The sequence below is a fragment of the Vigna unguiculata genome, chromosome 10 (assembly GCF_037176805.1).
Source record: "Vigna unguiculata cultivar grain cowpea cultivar isolate G323 ecotype 2 chromosome 10, ASM3717680v1, whole genome shotgun sequence".
Lineage (NCBI taxonomy): Eukaryota > Viridiplantae > Streptophyta > Magnoliopsida > Fabales > Fabaceae > Vigna > Vigna unguiculata.
In genome coordinates, this window is record NC_140801.1 from 41,563,775 (window position 1) to 41,578,079 (window position 14,305).

The 14,305-nt window shown below is 29.4% G+C and overlaps 1 long non-coding RNA gene and 1 pseudogene across 1 annotated transcript; one reads left to right on the plus strand and one right to left on the minus strand.

The window, feature by feature from the left end:
• Nucleotides 1-4,679: 4,679 nt before the first annotated feature.
• On the minus strand, nucleotides 4,680-5,650 carry LOC146883226 (uncharacterized; annotated as a pseudogene).
• A 6,196-nt stretch (nucleotides 5,651-11,846) lies between these two features.
• LOC146883227 (uncharacterized) lies at nucleotides 11,847-13,187 on the plus strand. Its single transcript, XR_014985039.1, has 3 exons — nucleotides 11,847-12,122; nucleotides 12,265-12,328; nucleotides 12,820-13,187. It is a non-coding gene; the product is annotated as an uncharacterized LOC146883227 (long non-coding RNA).
• The last annotated feature ends 1,118 nt before the right edge of the window (nucleotides 13,188-14,305 follow it).

Sequence of the window (14,305 nt, forward strand, 5' to 3'; positions counted from 1 at the left end):
TAGCTTGTATGTCGCTAAGTGAGAAGGTTTTGTGTAAAGTCAAAGAGAATCAGAGTAGTGTTCTCACTAAGCGAGTACTGTGGTCGTTGGGCGAGTCTCCTCCTTAGGATGCTCGTTAAGTGAGACATGACTTCATTGAGCGAGAATTTATTGATCTGTTATGGTATAATTAGTTTAAATAGAGTAGATTTTGTTATGATTGATATAAAATGTATGGAATGAGGAAATAATGATTCTTAGGTTGGGAATACTACCATGGTTGCATTGTGTGTAGTGTATTGATGATAAAGATTGAAATATGATCATTCTGACTCTACTAGTAATGAGATTTATATAGATTAAAATAATTAGTTATGAGAGTCGAGGGAGGTTCATATCCAAAGTGAGTCGATAAAAGTCGAGCTTGTGAGATATAGAATTTACCTTATCATGCTCTCTTGATGAGTAAACAAGGGAAACCGTTCTAGTATTCAGTTTGGGGAAGGATAATGTGTTATAAATAATTATAAACCAGAAACAATATAGAAATATGGATAAAAGAGATGATCAAGTCAAATTGTTCTTATAACAAACAATAACAATATAAAGATAATGTAAATATGTAAATGAGATAAGGATAGAGTAAGCCTGGGTTGAGGCACGTTGAGCGTTATCCTTAGAGAGAAAACGCCTCCACTGCACAGGGGAATACTCAATATTATGCGCTCCTCCCCCAAGATACAACAACCAGTCAGATCGATCGTGTGCAGCGAAGGATCTCTGAACCTTATGAACACCACTATTTTAAGAGATAATATAGAGAAGGAAAAGAAGAACACTTTTGAAAGGAAGAACTCTAGTGTTTGTTGTGTGTCTATTCCTTATGAAACTAGGTGGTATTTATAGGTGAGAAAAGGAAAAATAAGAGTAAATGGCCATCAAACTAATTTAAACCAAAATTAATTTCAAATCAATGAAAATAATAAAAACTGTTTATACATAAATAGAATTTAACTCTGGAATTAATATTGTATTAAAACCCCAGTAACAACAATATTTTATTTTAATTTTTTTTAAATTATATTAATATTTCTAACAATCCCCCACATAATTTAAAAAAATATATTATTTTTTAAAACAAAATATTGTATTTTAGTATAAGGAACCTTCCGGGTTTGAGCCTTACACCTAGTGCTTATAAACTTCCACCCGAGAAAATGCAGAGACTTGATTATCTTGAACTACATCCCCTGTAACCGGGTTTTAGTAAATAACACATACAATATTGGTGTTCATTATAGGTTCTATTCAGTGGTTGCACGTTACGGCCTTGTGCATGTATCTTGTGTCATGAGTGTCATTTAGAGACTTTGCCCATGTCTCACAATGGCGGCCCCACCATCACACTCACTAGGTAAACCTTCAAAGGGTGGTTTGTGACTCACACCCCTACAAAATTGTCATTGGGTTTATTAAGAGGTATTTTAAAAAAAACATAATAATACATATACCTCAATATTATTATTGTCACAATTTATAGTACACCTCGCCATAGGAATGAGACATAACATTTAATCAAATCAATTGGTGTACTTTAGTCAACAAACAACTTCGTTATTACCCATTGAACTCCATTCCATGGGATGGCCATTCATGTAGAGATGGGTGTCCATTGTTGCAACTAATTTATGGGCTTTAGTCCCATTCCCCTCGACGACTCAAGTACTTGTTGACGCGTCAACCCTTTGGTAAGCGGATCCGCAATATTTCTTTCTGACCTGACAAAGTCAAGAGAAATAATACCATTAGTAATTAAGTTTCTAATAGATTTATGTCTCACTCTGAGATGCCTTCTTTTTTCATTAAAGTTTTTGCTAGAAATTTTAGATATGGCAGCTTGACTATCACAATGCATTGAAATAGGAGGTATGGGTTTATTTAACAATGGTAAATCATATAGAAATTTTTTAATAAACTCTGCCTCAATAGTAGCAGTATCTAAAGCAATAATCTCTGCATCCATGGTAGATCGTGAAATAATAGATTGTTTAGCAGATTTCCATGATACTACACCTCCACCCAAAGTAAAAACATAACCAGTGGTTGACTTTGTTTCATCAGAATCAGAAATCCAATTTGCATCACTATATCCTTCAATAACTGCAGGAAATTTTGTATAATGAATTCCATAATTAATGGTTCCCTTCAAATATTTAAACACTCGTTCTAACGCAGTCCAATGAGAATGATCAGGATTATGTGTATATTTCCCTAATCTACCAACTGCATATGCAATATCAGGTCTAGAGAAATTTGTCAAATGTAATAAGGAACCAATAATTTGAGAATATTTATGAGAAGAAATGCCTTCACCTAAATTTTTCTTTAGTTTAATAGATGGGTCAAAAGGCGTTAAAACAGGTTTCACATCAGAATAATTAAATTTCTTCAATAATTTCTCAACATAATGAGACTGCGTTAACATAATATCACCATCTTTTCGTAAAATCTTAATACCCAAAATAACATCTACAGGACCAAGGTCTTTCATATCAAAATTACTGGACAACATATGTTTCACATCATTTATAACATCTATGTTGCTACCAAATATTAATATGTCATCTACATACAAGCATAAAATAGCATAAACACCATCATCATATTGTTTTACATACACACATTTATCACTATTATTAATATGAAAACCATATGAAATAATAACTTCATCAAATTTTTCATGCCATTGCTTTGGTGCTTGTTTTAAACCATATAAAGACTTAACAAGTTTACACACTTTATTTTCTTTCCCTGACTCAATAAAGCCCTCGGGTTGTTTCATATATATTTCCTCTTCCAAATCACCATTTAAAAATGCAGTTTTAACATCCATTTGATGAATTTGTAAATTAAAAATGCAAGCAAGAAGAATCAAAACTCTAATGGTAGTGATTTTTGAAACAGGTGAATATGTATCAAAGAAATCTACACCTTCTACTTGTTGGCAACCAATAACAACAAGTCTTGCCTTAAATTTATCTATAGACCCATCAATCCTTAATTTTTTCCTAAAAATCCATTTACATCCAATACTTCTACAACCAGGAGGAAGATCAGTTAAAAACCAAGTTTTATTTTCTTTAAGTGAATTCATTTCATTATTAATAGCTTCTTTCCAAAAAGGAGCATCAATAGATCTCATTGCTTCACCAAAAGTTTTAGGATCATCTTCAAGCATAAAAGAATAAAAGTTAGGTCCAAAATCTTTAGTTTTTCTTTTACTCTTTCTTGGCTCATTTTGAATACTTTTATTAGCATTTTCACTTGAAGGAAAAACAGAACTAGAACTATCACAAATAACATTACCACCAGAAGGCAAACCAAAAGTAGAAGTATCATAAATAGTTTTAGTCATTTTATTTTTTAAAGGAAAAACATTTTCAAAGAAAACTGCATCTCTAGATTCCATAATAGTATTGTTAGAGATTTCATTCACTTCAGAATTAATAACCAAAAATCTATAAGTGGTGCTATGCAGAGAGTAACCAATAAAAACACAATCAATTGTTTTAATTCCTCTAATTTTCTTTTCTTATTAGGTGGTATATTAACCTTTGCAAGACATCCCCACACTTTAAAATATTTTAGTAAAGGTTCTCTTTGCTTCCATAACTCATAAGGAGTTTTATCACAATCTTTATAAGGAATTCTATTAAGAATATAACAAGCTGAATATAAAGCTTCACCCCACATATTTTTTGGCAAACTAGAACTTGTAAGCATAACATTCATCATATCAAGCAAAGTTCTATTTTTTCTTTCAGCTACACCATTAGATTGAGAACTATAGAGAGGTGTTATTTCATGAATAATACCACGAGTTTCACAAAAAACATTCATTTCTAAAGATGTATATTCACCCCCTTTATCAGAACGAAGGATTTTAATTGTTCTTTCTAATTGATTTTCTACCTCAGATTTATATATTTTGAATTTCTTAAAATATTCATGTTTGGGGTTTATTAAATACACATAACAATACTTGGAGAAATCATCAATAAAAGTAATAAAATATCTTTTACCACCATGTGTTAAAACATCATTACTATCACATACATCACTATGTATCAATTCAAGTAGATTAGTTTTCTTTTTTATGCATGTATGGAAACCTTTTCTTGGTTGCTTTGATTGAACACATATTTCACATTTTTTTCTTCAAATCAATAGAATATTTAGGAATAAGATTAAGAGACATCATTCTTCTAATAGAATTTAAATTTATATGGCCTAGTCTAGCATGCCACATATCACAACTTTCAACATTTGTAATAGTCAATGAAGAACTATCATATATTTTATTAGAAGAAAAAGGAATAAGACTTAATTTAAACAAACCATCACAAATATATCCTTTACCAATAAAAACACCATGTTTAGTAATAACAACTCTATTGGACTCAAAAACAACTTTGTAACCTTGTTGTACTAACAAAGAAGTACTTATGAGATTTTTTCTAATTTTAGAAACATGAAAGACTCCGTTTAAAATAAGATAATTTCTAGAAGAAAACTCTAATTTCACTTGACCCTCTCCTGGAACATGTGCGATGCTCCCATTTCCCATACTCACGGTATGCGTGCTTGTTTCCTGATATAGAGAAAATAATTTTTTATCAGCACACACATGAACATTAGCCCTAGAGTCTGTAAACCAATCGTTTGACATGGTACCTTTCAGATGGAAAATCAGAGGCAACACCCATAGTAATAGTATTAGCTTCAGGTTTGGAATTAGACACAGGTTGGCGACGACGCTGAAAGCAAGTTTTGGCTAGATGATTAGTTCGCCTACAAACAAAACAAAACATCTCATTCCCCATATTTTTATCTTTATTTTTATTGTTGTTATAAGAAAAGTTGTTCTTTGGTTTAGAGAAAGAAGGTTTTTTCGTAAACTTATTTTTATTAAAACCATGTCTTTTGAATTGTTTAGGATTAGGCTTGTAAGAGTTCTCATATTTATTAGAGTTCTCAACAAAAAAGGCTTTAGACTGAGAATTTTGAACAAAATTTTGAGAAAAACGATGTTTTTCCTCAATACGAAGACACACAAGCAAATCATCAAAAGAGAAATTTTCGGGCTTATGTTTTAAACTTCGAGCACAATCAGACCAAGAAGGAGGCAACTTAGAGATCAAAAGAGCCACAAGCATAATGTCTGGTAAAATAATATTTTTTAATTTCATGTCATAGACAATATTTTCAAACTCATGAATTTGATCAGAAATGAGTTTATTATCAACCATTTGAAATTCAATAACTTTTTCACAAGAATATCTAGATAAACCTTTTCTGCAGATCCATATTTAAGTTCAAGTGCTTCCCATAACTCAATAGCAGTTTTGGTGTGGCAAAATATTTTATAAATATTATCAGAAAAAGCACTTAAAATATGTCCATGACATAAAATATCTTTATCAGAAGTATCAGAAGAAGAAGAAAAAGAATCACTTAATATGATAGAAGAATCAGTAGCTTTAGAAATCACAGAAAATAATCCTATTTCAGTGAGCCAAAACCTCATCTGTTGTTGCCAACAGAAAAAATTTTCACCTGTAAACTTTTCAGGCTTACTTGAGAGTGACTTAATCATATCCATGGCAAACATAATAAGAAAAAAAATTATATATATATATATATATATATATATATATATATATATATATATATATATATTTATAATTAAGATTTTTCTCTCTAAGAATGTTATAAATAATTATAAACCAGAAACAATATAGAAATATGGATATAAGAGATGATCAAGTCAAATTGTTCTTATAACAAACAATAACAATATAAAGATAATGTAAATATGTAAATGAGATAAGGATAGAGTAAGCCTGGGTTGAGGCACGCTGAGCGCTATCCTTAGAGAGAAAACGCCCTCACTGCACAGGGCAATACTCAATATTATGCGCTCCTCCCCCAAGATACAACAACCCGTCAGATCTATCGTGTGCAGCGAATGATCTTTGAACCTTATGAACACCACTATTTTAAGAGATAATATAGAGAAGGAAAAGAAGGATACTTTTGAGAGGAAGAACTCTAGTGTTTGTTGTGTGTCTATTCCTTATGAAACTAGGTGGTATTTATAGGTGAGAAAAGGAGACACAAGAGTAAATGGCCATCAAATTGATTTAAACCAAAATTAATTTCAAATAAATGAAAAGAATAAAAATTGTTTATACATAAATAGAATTTAACTCTGGAATTAATATTGTATTAAAACCCCAATAACAACAATATATTTTTTTACTTTTTTTTTAAATTATATTAATATTTCTAACATAATGATGTCACACTCAAGAAAGAAAAGAAGGTGAAGTCATAAGGATGATTGACGCAAGTTACCTTGATAAGATCAAAATTGAGGTTCTTATTACTTAGAATTCCGCAAAACTCTCAAAAGAGAAAACTCAATTTCTATTATATTCATATATCTCAATATATTACAAAGTACATCCTTTTATAGGATGAATTAGACAAGACCTTGGGAATTCCACATTGATTTTCAATTAGTACTTTTAATATCCACTAATATTGCATCTAATTCCTATTGCACAAATTACAATGAAAAATAAAAAAGACCCCTCAATATCATATCATTACTCACTCATTATGAAGATCCGAAGCTCTAGTACCAACTAATGAGAAACCAAGGGGAGTGTTCTGATATTTAGTTTGGGGAAGAATATTGACGTCACACTCAAGAAAGATGAAAATGTGGGTGATAAGCCATGAGGTTAATCGCAACAAGTTACTTGAATAAGATCAAAACTAGGGTTCTTATAATGCAAAACCCCACAGAATCCTCAATTTTCTATCAAAATCATGTTGTATTTTATATAATTTTATTGTATAAAATTATTATTCTCTATTTTTTTTTATTATTGTTGATTAATATTAATCAATAAATTATATTATTTGTAAAGTATTAATTATATTGCACAATTGTTATTAATTTATGGATAATACATATTGGGTTTTTTGATGAACGGTCCGTGATTGATTAGATTGTTTAATGAACGGTCTGTGATGAACTTGATGGTTTAGTAACCTGTCGAGAGGTTCTGGTATTTGGTAAAGATATAAAATTGATATCCCATTAATCAGTTTTTGATATAGAGAAATAAGACATTAGATACATGCTTTTGAGCATTCAGTCTTTTAGGCATATCTTACTAGGAAGAGAGCAATATCATCTCAAACATAAACAATTTTAATCTTTCATTCTATTTGGAAGATTAGGTACCACTTTTCTATCTATTTTGTTTCTAATTACTGATCAGGTACGCTTCCGTATTCTTGTATTATTATTAGGAACTACTCTTAATATTTGGGGATAATTTATTGTATGGATGATTTGATGCTTCTTATGATATGTTTATAATTCATAACCTAACAATTCATATATATATATATATATATATATATATATATATATATTACAAATTGCATCCCTTTATAGGATGAATTAAACAAGTATTTTTTTAGTACCCACTAATATTGTATTTAATTCTTATTATATGAATCATTATTTCCTATATTTAATTAAAAAATAATAATTACAAAGAAAATTCAATAGACTCATGTAGATAATATCGTTCCCTCCTTTTTTTTAAGTACATATGTCCTCAAATATCAAGAGTAACCGAAAGAAAAATAACACTAGCATCAAAGATCATCACTTTATGATTCATGCACGAACTGTTAATTGATTGAGACCAAATAATAGGTTGTTGCAATGTCACACTAAAAGCTCTTCATCAAATTGTTGTATGGATAAAATAATAATATTTGCTTAAAAAAATACTATCTTCATCAATAGATTTTTCATCCTTTTTGTTCGGTACTAAATTTTTTTATTTCTCTTTTGTTCTATATTTTTTTGTTAAATTTCTTTTTCTCTCTATTCTCTTTCTTTAATTTCTTTTTTCTCAACACATTCCATCTCTTTTTCTTTCAACTTCTTCTTCCAATTCCTTTTCCTGTCAACACGTCTTTACTTTCTTTCTCTCTCAAATACTCCTCTTTAATTTGTTTCTCTTCCGCACTTTTCTCTTCTATGTTTTTCTTTTTCTTCATCTCTCTTTCATCATAATTTGAGCATATATTTTTTAATATTCATTAAACATTTTTTCTCTATCTCTATACATTGGTTCTTTCTTTTCTTTCTTTTTTCTCTCCTTAAAATTCACTTTTGATTTCCTCTCAATCTATGAAACAAACTCATTAACAAACAATTTGTTATAGGCATTGAATTCAGAGACACTTTTAACACCGGTACCTACTATATGTAAATATTTTAACATGAAATTCATCCATATTTTTCTTTGAATTTTCTTTTACATGTAATTCATTTGTTTTTGACAAAAATGTAATTAATAGAAATATTTAAAAATTTTGTAGTGACATTTTTTTCTCCATAAAATAACTGTAAATTTTCTAAAGTTAAATTATTCGTAAGAATATAATTTAAAATTACCTGCTAATTTATTTATGTATTTATTAATTATATTTTTTTTCTTGCTATTAAAACTTTGCCTGAAATAACTATAAAATTATTCGCTATAAAAAAATTTAAAATTACCTACAAATTTAAATATATATTTTCCATTAATCTTGCAAATAAAACTTAACAGAAATTAATATTACAAATTAAGAAAATTAAAGTATTTGCTAATGATTTTCTATTTTTTTATTTTTTTCGCAAAAAAGTAAAATGAAATATTATATTAATTTATTATATTCAAAAAATTTATTAAATTTTTTCCTGATTTAAGTTTCACTATTAAAATAAAGTTGTTTTTTATAAATTTTTTCTGAAAAAATTATTCATATAAATTATTTACAATTTTTTTTATAGAAAACCTATGAATGTTTTAGAATTAGCTTTTGCAAAGTTAATAATTTGATTTTAGAAGATAATTCATAAAAAATCAATATTAATATCTAATGATAATATTACATATGTTTTTATGACTAATGAAAACCTATAAAAAGTAATATCTATGAAATTTGGTGCAAAATTACCGAAAATCAATATTAATATTTACAAATTTTACTACATCAATAATAATATTATATATTTTTTATTTTGTGAATAAAGATCTGAATCAAATTCTTAATACAACGATGAGTATGAATTACAGTTTAGGAAAAAAAAAACTAATTAAGAATGGATAATTATTATGTAGTACAAGGTATAATTTTATATTAAAAGATCATTTATGAACGAATTAGATAGAGTAAATATTCGTTTAAGTCCGCATTTGGATCTTGAGAGTTTGATGCAGACTTAATTAAGATACGAATTTATGAAATTTTAAGAATTATATTACAATGTCAAATATTATGAGTGAAATTTTTTTTGTAAAAGTAGTAAGAATAGGAAAGATATAAAATATATGATAAATACATAAAAAATATATTACAATAAATAATTGTTATTTTATTTTATTTGTATATTTTTACTCTCTTTCTAACAAAATGTAATAGAATATAAAATCAAATAAATTTAACCGATTCTTTTTTCTAAAAATAAAATTACAAAATTATGGATCCAAGAATTGTTATTTTTCAAATACGAATTTAAGTGTGATAGAGATTTAAAGGTTAAAATACTCCGTTGGTCATCGTTTTTGTCGCAAAATCTCAATTTGGTCATCGTATTTTTATTAGTCTCAATTAGGTCCCCATTTTTGTAAATTAGTATCAATTAGGTCATTTCCGTTAGTAGAGAACTAACACCGTTAAGTAGGTGCCACGTGTCATTTCCCCGTTTTTTTGAATTTTTTGAATTTTTTTTTGAATTTTAATTTTTTTAAAAAAAATTTAAATTTTTTTTAAAAAATATTTATGCCACGTGTCACGTCTGTAGTGTGCCACGTGTCAATCTAATATGGTGACACGTGTCAAATTATTGTATGAATATCAATTTGGTCCTCATATTTGTTAATTTGATTTGTTTTGAGTCCCAAATTTTTTAAAAAAATTTCAATTTCAGGCACTCCAAATTTAGACCAAATTTTACTGTTATATAATGTTATGATTATTTTTATTAAATATTTTAATAATATTAATTGTATTTAATATTAAAATTTTAAATACATTTATTTTAATTTGTTATAAAATTATTTTAAAATTTTACATTTGAATTTATAAAATTGTTATTTTTAAGCCAACTCTAAAATATTGTTGATATTGAATATTATACAAATATTTCGAATATAAATTTATTAATTTATATATTTATAATTTTAAAATGAAATTTAAATAAAGTTTAATGTAAAATATAAAGTTAAATAAATTAAATATTATTAAAAATATGTAATAGAAATATCACTTGTAATAAAAGTATCATCATTACATTTATAAAAAAATAAATTTTTTTCTAAATTTGGAGCACATGAAATTAAAATTTTTTAAAAAATTTTAGACTGAAATCAAATCAAATTAACAAAAATGAGGACCAAATTGAGATTCATACAATAATTTGACACGTGCACCATATTAGATTAACACGTGGCACACTACAAACGTGACACGTGGCATAAAGATTTAAAAAAAAAATTAAAAAATTTAAAAAAAAAATTCAAAAAATTCAAAAAAAGAGGACCTGACACGTAGCACATACTTAACAGTGTTAGTTCTCTACTAACGGAAAGGATGTAATTGATACTAATTTACAAAAATGAGAAGAACCTAATTGAGACTAATAAAAATACGAGGATCAAATTGAAATTTTACGACAAAAATGAGGACCAAGAGAGTATTTTAACCAAATTTAAATGATTGTGGACTTCCGTCAATGTTTAATGTATTCTATTATTCTACGGTGGTGCTTGAGTTCTCCATTTACAAAGAGAGCCGCGCACCTCCTCTGGCCGTTACAAATACAGCGATCAGCTCCAGTCCAATAAGACCTGGTCGAGGTGGATCCGCATCGTAGCTCACGGAGACTCGTTGCCCTATTTTGTCCTAAAGGTTCGATTGAGAGGAACAAAGTCTTCAACTTCAACGTTGTGGACTCCGATCATTAGAAGTACATTTTCCACAAGCATGAGAAGCAATCCGGCGACTCTGCCACCGCCCAAGAGTCTCACTTTCGATTCTCTATTTTCTATCATTAGACCATTGCGATAAAGTTCATAACGAAGCATATATTCACAATCTAAGGAAGGTGATTGAGGTGATTCATTCAATTTTTTTCTATACTGTTTTTACGAATCTCAGTGTTATGGATTTCTTGACGTTTGGAAATTTGAAAAGCATTATAAAGTTTGTGCCCGAGAACAACACATGTTTTCACACATACAAACACTCTGCATTGGTATGATTCATCAGTGATTAAACATGTTTTGCATTTTGCAGTTAATGGTCAAATTTAATGAGAAGGTCAATTGCTAAATGCTTTTTATTAAAGAAAGAGATAGTGTTGTTAAATGTTACCACTGATTATCTGTGGGTGGTTTACATAAACCATTATATGCAGGGTATTACACAAAGTAGCTAAACTACCTTATCTGGTGTGGCTAAATACGAGTTCGGTTTCTCTGCTGTAAAAGCGGTGCTAAGCCTCTACTGTGCTATTTAAAACGGCGTCACTCACACTTTTTGAATTTAATAAAATATTTATTTATTTCTAATATATTGTTGAAATGGTTGCGTTTAGTTTTAAAATTTAACAGCTTTAAGTTGTTGAAACGGTTCGTTTAGTTTTAAAATTTAATAGCTTTAGGTTATTGAAACGATTGCGTTTAGTTTTAAAATTTAATAGCTTTAGGTTATGTCTGGGAAAACTATGAAGCGAGAAAAAACAGCAACGATGGCTTTCATAACCATTAAGATGAATAGTACTGAATTTTGGGGATGGATTTAGGGCCAACAGTATTTTTCGGAACTAATTGCAGTAACAGCAGTGCAGAGCGTTACATCTCGTCTCCACCACAAGGCTTCTTCGTTTTCACGGATTCAACCGTTGCATCTTGTCTCCACCACTGGCGCCTCTGCAATGCAATCGGAAGCACCGTCAGATGGCTACGCCGACATCATTGTCGTTTTTACTGTTGCTCAAGGTTTATTCTGTACCCAATTGGTTTCCCTTTTCGATGAACATCCATCACTTTATCATACTCGCAAACAGAGGTGTTTCTAATTGGGAACATTAAATCCTTTTCCCTTTTGTCAATTGTGTGTTGTCTTGGTTTATTGTTGCAGGTGGTTGTTGACATTCAAATAAATTCAGATCACATTGAAATGTATGCCGATTGAACATCTAAAGGTAATGTCCTTGATATTGAATTTGCTCAAATAATGTTATTTGAATTCTGATATTGCCAATGGTACAAAAGATGCGTGGTTGGATGATGATGCCTTATTTAAATGGAAAAAGAATCCTGCAAATTAAGAGAATAAACTAAAGGAATTGTGTGTGCAAAAATTATTGCTTTAATTGACAAACATTGGTGACTCAGAAATTGAAATTTTCATTTCATTAGCTATGTCGTTACTGTTTGTTTTCAGAAATCGTTTATGTTCCATTACTTGGTTCATTATATCTATGAAATTTTGGTGCAGTTGGAGTGGAGCCATCGGTCGTGCCACCTAGTCTAGAATATCTTGGCCCATCTGATTTATAATTATTGTTATTTCTGTGTAGGCAAGAATTTGTGTGTGATGTATGGTTAATGAAGAAGTGTGATTGTGTTTTGGTGTAAGTTTTGAGATAATTTATTTTGACAACAGAACATGATTGTGTTGATATGAGTGCAGCAAGAAGTTAATATTGACATTGGGATGAACACAAAACAAGTATGTGGGGGCTAAAATGTCTTCCACCTTCGAAAGACCTATGCTACCTAAAATGCACTGCTCCAAAGTTATGGCTACTTGATTGGAGTCTCCAGAGACGATTATGGTTTTCATGAAGAAGCTATACAAGAATTTCCTTGCAGCTTTAGAAGAATGACTTTTGAAACATAACTTCCTATTGTAATATGTAGTTTTTCTTTTGAAGCAAAGCTTCTTGTTGTAATATGTAGTTTATGTTTTGAAGCAAAACTTCTTGTTGTAATATGTAATTTCTTTGTATTGTAATAATGTACAATTTAATTGGTGTAATAAAAAGTTGTTCTTGGAAATACTTCTTTTTCATTCTTGTTTATACAAAAGATGGTGCAAAGTTGATTACAAGAGCATATCAAATTTCAGAACTTAAAAAGCATTAAGGAAGTCATATTTTACAAACAACTAATCATGACAATAAAGTGACCTAACTAAATTCTAATGATTGATTTGATGCAATATTGCAGCCATCTTAGAACATCCTAAAACAATAAAATAAGATGTATGTTAGTAACTTCAATAAGCATGCTAGTTATTGTTATAAGTTACTGTTAAATTCTAAATAAATACACATACCATAAGCATGCTAGTGAAGCTCATTTGAAAGGGTTAAGATAGAGAAGGTACTGAATATGACTCTAATGGAACTGAAGTTGATGATTCCAATAAATTTTGACTTGAATGAAGTTGTGAAGGATTCACTTTTCTTCTTTTTTGTTTTAATTCATCAACCCAACTCTTCAAACGTCTATACTTCTTTTTTTTTGGACCATCTTTCTTCTTAAAGCCAATACCTTTGGATGTTGATGATTCAACCACATGTTGTGTTGCCTCAATAGTCGTACCATGAGTACCATGTGATTGATTGTTCAATCGAATCGCAGCCACTTTCTTCTCAAGTTCTAACACCCCTTCCCAAACCATAGTGCATGCTTCTGAATCATCCGATACATCATGAGCTAATCTTAAAAGTCTTGAACATAGTTGCTTATATTGTTTTGAGCTTTCCAATCTAGGATCAACATTGATTGGCTTTCCACCATGATCACTCATTGCATCACTTCGTGCATGTCTTGTCCACCTCTTCAATATATATTTTTCTGGGAGAAGCTTGATATCCTTACAAAATAGTATTCTTAATGAATGACAACACAATATTCCCCATTGTTCAAATTTTCTATAACTACAAGTAATTGCCCACTCTCCATTCTCTAAGTATGACTCATATGAAACATTCCATTCTCCTTTTTCATCCACCATTGTTATGACATAGTTGCAACATACATTGGTTTCATTCCTTTCAATTATGTTTGTTGCAGATACAAGATCCCATTCTCGTTGGAACAAGTTGAACATAGGAGGAGTGTATATCTGTGAAAGTTGTCGAATTAATGGTGAACTTTGTACTATCATT